At 38.2% G+C, this 11,646-nt stretch overlaps 1 non-coding gene across 1 annotated transcript; it reads right to left on the minus strand.

The window, feature by feature from the left end:
• Positions 1 to 10,122: 10,122 nt before the first annotated feature.
• On the minus strand, positions 10,123 to 10,196 carry TRNAS-GGA (transfer RNA serine (anticodon GGA)). Its single transcript has one exon. It is a non-coding gene; the product is annotated as a tRNA-Ser (tRNA).
• Positions 10,197 to 11,646: the final 1,450 nt, after the last annotated feature.

Below are 11,646 nucleotides of genomic sequence, written 5' to 3' on the forward strand. Positions count from 1 at the left end.
GATCGTAGGACAACTCAAGTATCTCCCGGGACACGGAGAGACTTCCCAAACCGGGACGTCTGGTCACTTGTACAGATACACAATCAAATAAAGACACACAGACGACCATTTTTCCCACCCTACTTCTTGAAGTTATCGACACGATTATACAAGAAGGAGAGAGCTTTGATATTATCCGTTAAAAAAAGAAAATTAACCCGAAAGGTTGCTAATCTTGCAAAAAAAAAAGGAAACAACAAAGGGATGAGTTTTCAGTGATATAAATCCGAAAGAGCGACAAGAAACACAAAGAAATGAGCTTCTTCTTCTTCTTCTTCTTCTCTCAAGAAAGAAGAACAAAAAGATATTCTTTTGTTTATTTATGACGTTTGACGAAGAAATTTCTCTCGTTCAGCTCAGCAACAACGAAAATAAATAAATAAGAAAAGTCAAGTAATAATAATAAGAAAGATGGAGGAAAACCCGCACGAAATCTCTCTGGAAAAAACCAAAGAAAATCGCCATCTCATATCCATCCAATGTTCATTGTTGTTGTTGTGGTGCATGTGCGTGCGCAATATGGCGCGCGAGAGGGGGGGTTCCCGCCATCAAGATCTGTTCCAGCGATTGCTGTCACTACTCTTTACACAGTACTTATATATACACTCTATTTTCCTTTCTTTTTTCCATAAAAATCTTTTTGTGCGTGTTATCAGAAACAGTGTTGGTATATGGGAGTTGATGGTGATGTGCCGCACATTGAAGAAAGAGCGTTGACCGGAGCGCCGTCTGTCTGATAGAATAAGAACACCAGATATAAACAGTACACCAAGGGTGCTCTACCTTTACTTGAGAGTGTGGGCCTCTTAAGTAATCTGGAGCCAGGACCGCAACTAGGGGGAAGGGGCAGGTGGGTTCTCGTGCCCCGGTCGCTAGACCCGAGGGGGCGCAAATTTCATTTTGAAACCTCTTCTTCAACATTACAAGGGGGCGTCAAAATGCGCGCTTGCACCGGGTGACCAAGCATCTAGTTCCGGCCCTGTCTGGAGCTGTCCACTTAAGTGATCTGGAAATGCGCCGCTGCCCGTGGGTCACTTACGTGATGTGGAACTGCGCTGCCAGTCATTTAAGTGATATGCAAATGTGCTGTGGGTTATTTGAGTGATCTGGAACAGCGTCTTGGGTCACTTGAGTGATATATAAATGTGCCGCGGGTCCCTTAGTTGAAGTGAGAATTTATCGGGGGGGGGCACTTTTTTTTAATTGAAAATTTACAGCGGGCCACTTATGTGATTTGCAACAGTGTCCCTGGTCCTTCAAGTTATCTCTACATGTGCCGTGGGTCACGTAAGTGATCTGGGAGAGAATGCGACGCTTAATTTAATTTTACAAAATTAAGTTTGAAGCCACGGGCCACATCAGAGGACTCCGAGAGGCACACATTTGGCCAGCGAGCCATGGGGAAAGCATGAATGCAGTACACGGTGTGTTCTTACTTTGTGAAAGTCTCTTTCAAACAAATGAACCACTCAATGAAAATCATTGAGGTCTTTACCATTCCATACAAAAGATGACTCCGTGTGTATAGGCGTTACATCAGGTGCTCCCAGTTAATGAAGTACTAACGATTAGCATTCTGCTGATTTGAGTTTGAGCATGTGTCATTGTTGCCAAATGGGTGCTGTTTCATTGATGGTGGGAATAGACTTGAATCGATGAAGGTGAGGAACATCAGTGTCACCCCTTAAATTGCCACGTGCCACACTTTTTTTAAGAATCACAGCCCTATTAAATAACTTCTATTCCCCCCCCCCCAGAATAATTTTCATCACCAGAAATATCCCCCTCCCCCCCGAACAATCTTGCAAAACCATAACCATGGTCTCTCACATCATGCTGCAGGGCCCTACGCTGTGATCTTCAGCGGGGCCTCTCTTTGGTGAGATTTTAATTTGAAAAGAAAAAAAAAAGAGATAAAAATCATCCCGGGCCACCGACTGGATCCCTGTCAGCCCACCCTTGTGGGGAGCATAATCATGATGCAGGGGTTTCCAACTTGTGGCCCCCACCGAATTTTTTGGTATCACGTGTAGTATAGTCGAATATATTCTGAGGCACTAATCAAGTGGAGTAATGTTTACATGGTTCGATCTGAAAGAGTGAAATCACCACACACAGGTGGCAAGGGGACATTTTAGTACAAGAAGATCATAAATTAACTTTGCCGATGTACGAGCCCCTGGCGGTCACAAAAATCAACCAATGCGAGTGAATTAAGAGATCTAGATGTTTCAGAGTGTTGTGTATGCGCTCGGGAATAAAGAGGAAAATAACCCATAACTATCGCGGTGTTACGGTCACGGTCACAGCAACAAAATTTTGAAAAGTTCAAATGGCAACACTAGTTTTTATGCATTGATAGGTGATCGGCGCAGTGAAAAACCATGAATGGCGTTATAACGTCACCTGTAGCACCATAAACACCGACGCAGAACGCAGACAAATAAAGATTCACCAAAACGGTTGGTGCGCTAACCGCTTGGAGGGGGTGCTTTTCGCGGCAGTAATATGATCTGCATTGGTTGCTCCCAATGATTCTTTGTTTGCGTCTAGCTCCGGCGTTTATGGTGCTACAGGTACCGTTCCAGCGCCATTTATGGTTTTTTTTACTGCGCCGATTATGAGTTTTTCAAAATTTCGTTGCTGTTACCGTAACCCCGAGAGCTAGGTTTTTGTTTTTCTCTTGATTCTCGAGCGCATGCTCTGGAACATCTGTATCTCGAATTTCATTTGCATTCGTTGATTTTTGAGGCCGCTAGGGGTTCGTATATCGATAAAGTCGGTTTATGACCACCCAGTACATTTAGCCGCCAAGGTATCTGGAAGGCTTAAGATACCTAATTACGTACAGGCGCTATCGTACTCGGAGGGGGGGGGGAAAGGTAGTTTTTTACAGCAAAAGTACCGTAATCTCAGTCCAGGGAAGAAAGGTTAAACCCCCAAAAATGCCCTCTTTCATTGTGTATGTCGTCAGTGCGTATGGGAAAAATATCTATATATAGATATTTTTCCCATATACCTACAACACGATACTGACATAACACACACGAAAATACTGGCATTTCCATCTGTACTTCAGAAAATGAAAGACAGATGGTAGCATGAACACTAAACAAGTGCAACTCAACAACATAAGTACGTTAAAGGCCACACATACACTCAGAACACACATTCCGGCATGTGCCGATTCGTGAGAAATTCCGTAGAGGAATGTGTACGAGGTGCAGTGTACGGTTAAGTAGTAGTAGTAGTATTTTAGAGGAGATATATATTTTTATTTCTCCTGTTTTTCCTTTTCCTTTATTTCTTCTCTAAATGCCAGTGCCCATTATTTTCCAAGATTAGCGATTTTTCAGAAATTTTTGGTGATAGTTGGCAACTTTGACAACTTATTGGTCAGTAATTGGCAACTTTAGTTGCGTTAACAACTTTAACAACTGTGTCCCGTATTTTTACAAAAGAAATATGGTCGGCCTTGGTATTGTAGGTACTAGAACCTTTGATACTTTGAAGTGATACTTTTTAGAGAACAAGGGCGCTCGACATTATGGAAAATGTGGGCCTTTCCTCAGGCCACTTGAGTGACCTGGAACTGTGCCACTGGTCATTCAAGTGATCTTGAAATCTTCAGCGGGGTAGCTTCTTTGATCTGGAAATGTGCCACGGGCAGCTCAAGTGCACTGGGACAGTGCCGTGGGACACTCGTGTTATCTTGAGTAGTGCCGTCTTAACGCCTGGGCCCATCCGGGCACGACCCGGGGGCCTCAAGAGAAGAAGGACCTCACAAAAATGAGATTTGGTTGAAATTTTCTAGAATTTTCCTGGTACGGCCTCGGGAAAACCACTTGGTCCGGTGGCCCATGATGCTCTTAAGACGACCCTGATCTGTAGACATGCCGTTAGTCACGTAAGACATCTCTGAATGTGCTGCGGTTCACTATAAGTGATGGGGCGGACCATGAGTAAATTTGGTGATCTGGGAATATGTCATGGGCCGTTTAAGTGATCTGGAAATATGCAGCGGCCCGTTTAAGTGATCAATAAGTGTGCCAGAGACCTTTTAAGTGGCTTGCCGCGGTAACTTAAATAATCTGGAATCTCGCTGCAGACCTCTTAAGTTGCTTGGAACTGTGTCGTGGTCTGTGAATATGCCGCTGGGGTCAGTCACGTGATCTGGGAAGGTGCGGTGGATCACCTCTATAAATGTGCCGCGGGTCATTTAAGTGATCTCAAACAGCACCGAATGTCACTTGAGTGATCTGAAAATGCACCGTGGGCCATTCAAGTGCTGTGGAACTGTCCCACACATTTCTCAAACGAGATGCGTCGTGGATCATTTAAGTGATCTTGGAATTTTCCGAAGGCCATTCAAGTCACGTGGAACTGCACAGATGGTCACTCAAGCGATCTGGAAATGTGCCGCTTAGTTCGTTTCTGCACAGTTACGTTTGAGGTTACGGGCTACAACAGATGACTCCGAGGCCCACATTTGTCCCGTAGACTATGGGTGGAGCATGCATGAATGAGAACGACTTCCGCGGGCCGGATGAAACTCCTTAGCGGCTTGGCCCGCGTTCCAGAGGTTGTGCAGCGGCACATAGACACTTTTTTTTTCAATTTCCACTTGTTTTTTTTTTTCGAACTCGTGGCCATAGGCTGAGGTTGGAAACACATTCGAAGGGGGGAAAAACACTTTGATGGGAAGTGAAAAGGAGTCTTGTGCACATACGACTAACATAAAACTCGAGTTGACTAATGTTTTTCCCACTCTGTGGAGTGAGTCTTCGGTAAAACTTCAAGGAGAATTAAAGAAAAGAAAAATGTGAAGCACTTTCCTGTGGATGGAGAAGAAACCGACGTGGCTCAAATCACGGGCTCGTCCATCCATCCAATGTTTGTTGTAAAGAGAGATAAGAGCACTTCCATTAACAAAAAAAAAAGAGCACCGCATTTAACTGGCAGAGCTGCAAAAATCGTGACGATTCACGAGAAAGAAATAACTTGAGCATAATCTCGACCACCCTTTTTCTTCGAGATCCAACGAGAAGAAGCGTGACGCTAGGGTCATTCTCGATGTTGTGGTGATGAATGGCGATGCGATCATGTGACTCTATTTCCCCCCCCCCCCCTCACGTTCAAACCATAAAATGATAGCAATGGACAGAAACAAACAATTCTTTTCTTCTATTTTGTGTAATTGTAATATTTATAGTAATTGTTGTTGTTATTCTTGTTATTATTCTGTGCAAAGAACACAACTTAACTTAAAAACTTATTATTGTGTTCTGCAATACACAGTATATAATAATTGTTCTTTAATCATTTTTTTTGTAGAACAGTGTGTCTCATAGATTCGCAAACAGTTTAAAAATTCATAAGCACTGAAGGAATTGGTATATTTGAATGCGGTTTGCGAAGAAGTTATTCTCACGAAAAGGGGGATCGTTTTTGGTAAAAAAAAAGTTCAAATTGTGTCGATAGAGGACGCTGCAAAAAAGCAAATCCCTGGAAATATGCAAGGCCTATAAATGTAGGATTAACTGCTCAGTCCTGAATTTTACTGTTATTGGTGCTTGTATTATTCATGCATTGTGATGTTGACATTCGTGGATAAAGACCTATTAGTGAAGTTGTTTTACCTCAGCCCCGAATCGCGGGGATAACGAGCGTTTCGGACACAGAAAAGATTGAAGCAAGAGTCAGGTTCAGAAATCTGTGATTTGATTTAATGCCGTGCCCTATATCGATAAAAATTTGAATCAAATCATTTTTCTGTACAAAAAAAAAAATATTCCCCTTCGTGAGAATAACTTTTTTGCAAACCGCATTCAAATATACCAATTCCTTCAGTTCGTATGAATTTTTTAGCTATTCACGAATTTATAGGACATTCTGTATCTAATTTTGATTTTTCTTTCATTTCTTATAACTTTTTTCATTCAATTTTTTTTAATGAAAATGTTTTGTTCATTTCCACCTATTGTACAGTTTCAATTTGTTTCATCACTCATTTCTTTTTTTACTTTATTTTTGCTTTAATTTTTATCATTTTTTAATTGATCTTTCCTTCAAATTTCATTCATTTCTATTGCGGATTTTCAATTTTTTTTTGTCTTTTTTTCCCATCTCTTCCAATTTTTTTTCAAAGTTTATTCTTTTTCCATTATTAATTCACGTAGGACTAATTCCCTTTCAAAACTTTTATTTCAATAATTTATTCTTTTTTTTTCTCAACTTATTTTTAATTTCCATTCTTTTCAATTTCAATTCGTTTGCTTTCAATTTACAGTTTTGTTTTAAAATTCCGTTTAATTTTCTCTTAAATTGTAATCATTTTTTTTCAAGTTCGCATTTACTTCACTTTCGGTTCACATTTTTTTTTAATTTTTAAAATTAAATTCCATTCATTCTCTTTCAAATTTATTTCCCTTTTCTCATTGTATTCATTTTTTCAATTCGCATTAATTAATAAATTTATTCATTTACCACTTGCTGCGGAAGGCCTTGCAAAAAAAAAAAGGCTCAATTTCTTTCTCTTTATCTTTCAATTTATATTCTTTTTCTCCCCATGATAAATCATATCAATTTTTCTTTCACAAATTCGATTAAATTTTTTTCATAAATTCCATCAATTTTTCTTTCATAAATTCTATTAATTTTTCTTCTACAATTTCAATCAATTTGTCTTTCACAAATTCCATTAATTTTCCTTTCAAATTGTACTCATTTGCCATTCAACTTGTATTTACTTCACTTTCGGTTCTCATTCATTTTTCTTTGAAGTATTAACTTTACTTCATTATTTTCTTTTAAATTTAATTTTTTCCCTTCTCCAGTTCACATTCATATTTTTTTCAATTTTCGTTCATTTCAAACTGACTTTTTTTTCCATAACTTGTATCCTTTCATTAATTATGATATTATTTTTTTATAGTTTTCCTCAATTTTGTCAGTCAATTTCGAGTCGATCATAAATTTTTATCATTGCTGATAATATCAAAATAATCGTATAAAATTTTTCGATCAAATATATATATCGTACAGGAACAACAGTGAAGTATTTTTCAAATATAAAAAATAAATAAAAAAACAAAATACTTTGCGTGTCATCGACATAGAGTGGGTGTGTTCAGAAGTCTCCATTCAATAGCATTTTTATTATGAGTTGAAACAACATATTCAGAAGAACAGCTCTAATCGCTACCAACTCCCTTTTAATGGACTGTCCGTAGAAGAGTATCTATATAGCGTACGCGCAGTTGGATTCGGAATGCATTCCCCATCAAATGGAGCAACAAATCCTCACTGAAAACCATTCAAGAGGAAGATCACCATCATCATCGAAATCTTCGAGGAGAAGAAGAGAAATAGAGTTTAGGACCAAAAACCAAATAAGAACGAAGATGAAAGAATTAACGTTATCTTCAAGCTTTAAATGACGTCCAAAGGTCATTTCATACAGCAAAAAAAAAACGTCAATCCAAGTTTGTATTGTTACAATATTATGACCTACGCCACCGATTACTTTTTCCGTGTGTGGCGTGGCAGATCGGAATCCGAACGATGGTCACTTACTTTTCTTTAAACACAGAAAGAAACTCATTTTTTAGCATGATCATCATTGTGGCCATTGGCCTGCTTCTGCATCGAGCCCCAAATTTATATGAAGGACAGTCACAAAAAACTGCCCGGAAGTTAGCGTAACCCTGTCTCATGGCTCGGTAAATGACTCTTCTCCGACCAGCCAACCAAGCCATCAGCAGCAGCAACAGCAAAGCAGATCAACAACAAGCGAGATCATACAATAATAATACGTGGAAGTAACTCTTTGGTTGACTACCTTTCGAAAGAAAGAGTCAAAGTCAAAGTTCATAAACTTGTTCTCTCTCTCTCTCTCTCTCTTCTTGCAGATATTATTATTATTCTCTTCTCGGAGGGTCAAGTAATTGACCAAAAAATTAGGGTGAGTCCATTCTTTTTAAAAGAAGAAGACCAGCTCCGATTTGCTGGCCAGATGAGTTTGGAAACTGGCTCCGGAAGGAGTTTTGAGTGCGGTCTTAAATATGGCATCTTAAACGAAAAAAATAGAAGAAGACGGATGTGGTTATTTTTTTTTTGTGTTTTCAATATTTTGGTTGAACCCTCAACAAAGAAAATGATGCGGAAAAACAATGAACTTAAGTTATTTTGAAGGATACTGACCCGTATTTTCATTCTTCGTGTTTAATCTTGGATCTCCCGTTAGCATTCTTAAATTTTTGTCACATTTATTATCTCCCAATTCACATTCTTTCTCTGGTATTCAAAGTTTTCTTCCTAGCTTCTCTTTTAATTACTTTTTTAATCTAAAAAAATTATTAAAATTTCATATATATAAATAAAAATATTATTAAAATTACAATTTAAATATTAATAAAAATTGGTCTGAACGTATTGCCATTTAGATTTAAAACAAAAAAATAAATAAGAGTAAAAATGCGAATGAGAATATTTTGTAACATCTTTTTTTTGGAATATTAATTTAATGGAAATGGCTAAAAGAAGTAGTAATTAATAAAAATTGGAAAAAGGTATCAAAACTAAAACAAAAACGAATGAAAATGAGAGAAAAAAGAATTTATGAAAATTTAAGACAGAATGTGGAAGAGTAGGTAAACTTTGCTTAATAACACACAGAAAAATCACCAATGGAAAATGTAAATGCAACGAAAATACAAATTCCTTATGATTAGGATTAGTTTAATTTGGTCGTTTTAATTCATTACAGACCAGAATTAAATGAATTAAAATGTGAAAATGGAATTAAAATAAATTAAAATTAAATTTATTAAAATTGAATCAAAATGGATGGCGGAAAAGTAAAAATAAAATGGATATGGGAAACAAAAACGAGTGAGGGAATGAATTAAAATTCAAAAAAAGAAAATAAAAATTAATGAAAGTGATAAAATAACTGAAAATAAAAGAAAACCGAACGAAAATTACAAGAAATACATGAAATAAAATAAAAAAGAGTCGAAAGAAAAGAAAAATCGAGAGAAGGGAGAAATATATTTAAAAAAAATCAAAGAAAACGAAGAATAAAAATAACGAAAATGTAAAGGTAACAAATGAAAATAGAAGTGAAATGAATGAAAACGAATTAATTGGGGGGAAAATATTCAAATGAAAGAAAAACGTAGGAAAATGAATGAAGAAGGAGAAAAAAAGAAAGACTAAAAAATTAAAAAAAAAATTATTAAGAGACGCTGGGAAGAAAGAATTTGAATATGAGGAGAAATATTAATGGGGAGAAATGAATGACAAAAAAATGAATAAATCTCTGCCGGTGTTTAGAAACGAATGAGTGAAAGAGTGAAAGTCGCATAAGAATGAATGAAAACAGTAGTAAAAAAAAGCAGTCAATAACGATTTATAGAGATGATGACCCATGGGAAAAAGGTGATTGTCTCCAAATGCAAATATGCAATAAAAGACAATCATTGATCCGTCCACCCGCAAGTTTGAAAAATAACACCAGGGGTCAGAGTTCATCTCGATAGTCAGTCCGTCCGTCCAGTCATGCGCAAACATTTCGCTCTGACCAAACTCGTGTCAAAATCCCATGAAATGCGTACGCACGAGACACAAAGAACTATCCATTGGATCGAGGAAGAGATTATTTCTAACAATATGGTATCCGGTCCATTTGCCACGTGTGAATACTATTACTATTATTTATTCCTACCTATGACAATTCGAAATTTATATTTTAGGAATTGGAAATGCGTTATTTATCAAGAATATATGCAATAATTTACTAAATTTAGTAATAATTTACTAAAACTATAGATGCACCGCAAAAGTCAACTTTCTGGAGAATGGATTCGAAGACAGTTAATGGACCAAGTTAGCTGTATCAACATTGTGGTTTGACAGGTCTAAGTCCGGATCTTTTATAGGTCGTAGAAGCTTTCAAACCGTTTGAGAATAGGCTCAAAATGAAATATAATCCGAGGATGATGTCACTCTCCGCTATCCACACAAAGATTTTCAACAGCTGGCTGATGCGAAGATATATTTTGGAAAGAGAGAAAATTCAACTGCCGCTGAAGGGAATTGAACCCACGTCCTTTCACTTTCCGGGTGAACGTCCTAGACCACTAGACTACAGAGGCAACAAATACCTCAATCTTTCCTTGGAGCTAGTGACATAATCCTCGTATAAGTCGCCATCTGGTGGCATTGTCAGCAATTGTGAGCTTTGGCCCGAGTTAGGTCCGACCGTCCATGTACGGTCCCGTTCAGTGCACACGAGCTCCAAGGAAAGATTTAGACATTCGTTGCCTATGTAGTCTAGTGATCTAGGGAGTTCACCCGGAAAGTGAAAGGACGTGGGTTCGATTTCCTGCAGGGGCAGTTGAATTTTTTTCTCTCTTTCCAAAATATATCTTCGCATCCCAGCTGTTAAAAACCTTAAACAGTATTATAGTATAAACTATAATCCCTATACAATCCGATGTCTGAGTTAGGATCCGGAAAATTCGTCTCCGACGTTTCAACTTCGACATTTCGAACCGAGGCGTTTTTTCCCTTGCGCCAATTTTTATTTGACTGTAGGAATGATAGATAATTTTACCTGCTCTTTTTCCAAGTATTCTTTCATATCTGAGGGTTTCTGCAACTGTTTTTGCCATTCCACCCGCAGATGTCTCCGAGATTTCCTACATATTGGAGTTCTCCATCTGAATTATTCACCCATATTAGCAAAATTCTATTTGTTTTTTTATTGAAGAACGAAATGTCAGCGACCGAATGTGATCCATATTACGGAGAAAAAAACGCTTTCACGATCTTCAAACCCATTCAAACAATAGGAACCTTCTTTCCTCAGCCCAGGACCTCGAGCTGCACTCTCGTCAGGACGTAGATCAGCCGACTACCATTGCGCCGCAAACAGGGCTCGAATCTGGATCTTCACGATGAGAGTCCGTGTGATGTCCACACGTTTTAGTAACTAATTAGTGTGGTAAAACTGGGCTTCTCGAGTGTGACTGTGGGACTGTGGCAAGTGTACTGTGAGAGGGTGAGAGTTGATGGAACGAGTGGAAAAACCACAGAGCAGTACAGTTAGTTTTGAGTAATAAATTGATCACGCTATCGGAGACCGTTCAGGTATATAAAACAGATTACCACCTAGTTGATTGAGAAATACAGTGGGGATAGTCTGTATATGTCCCGCACACTTCATCGTATGGCCTTCAGAAACCGAAAACTCATAGGGTACCTTTGCTAAAAGCAAGTCATCGCATTGAACGTTTTTCTAAGCCAAAGTAATGCGCTTATAATGGACATTTTTAGAAGCTATGACGTAGAAACACAGTGGACGGATCATCGAAAATTAGAAACAAATAACATGCTGCGACTAGTCCTGTTTCCAACTGCCCTAGGGCTGTTGCGCACCTGAAAATATGGGAGCCCGTATAAAACTATGATCCAGTATGCCAGATTAAAATCGTAAAAGTTCATGATACGATTACGGTATGATGCAGCATGGGCTCAACACGGAAAGAAATGACCCCAGAAAATTTTCATCCGGGTTTGAAAAAATCTGGTTCAATTCAAAAA

The sequence above is a fragment of the Pholcus phalangioides genome, unplaced genomic scaffold, assembly GCF_987345545.1.
Source record: "Pholcus phalangioides strain wild (caught in Gottingen) unplaced genomic scaffold, Ppha-v1.0 ptg000037l_1, whole genome shotgun sequence".
Taxonomy (NCBI): domain Eukaryota; kingdom Metazoa; phylum Arthropoda; class Arachnida; order Araneae; family Pholcidae; genus Pholcus; species Pholcus phalangioides.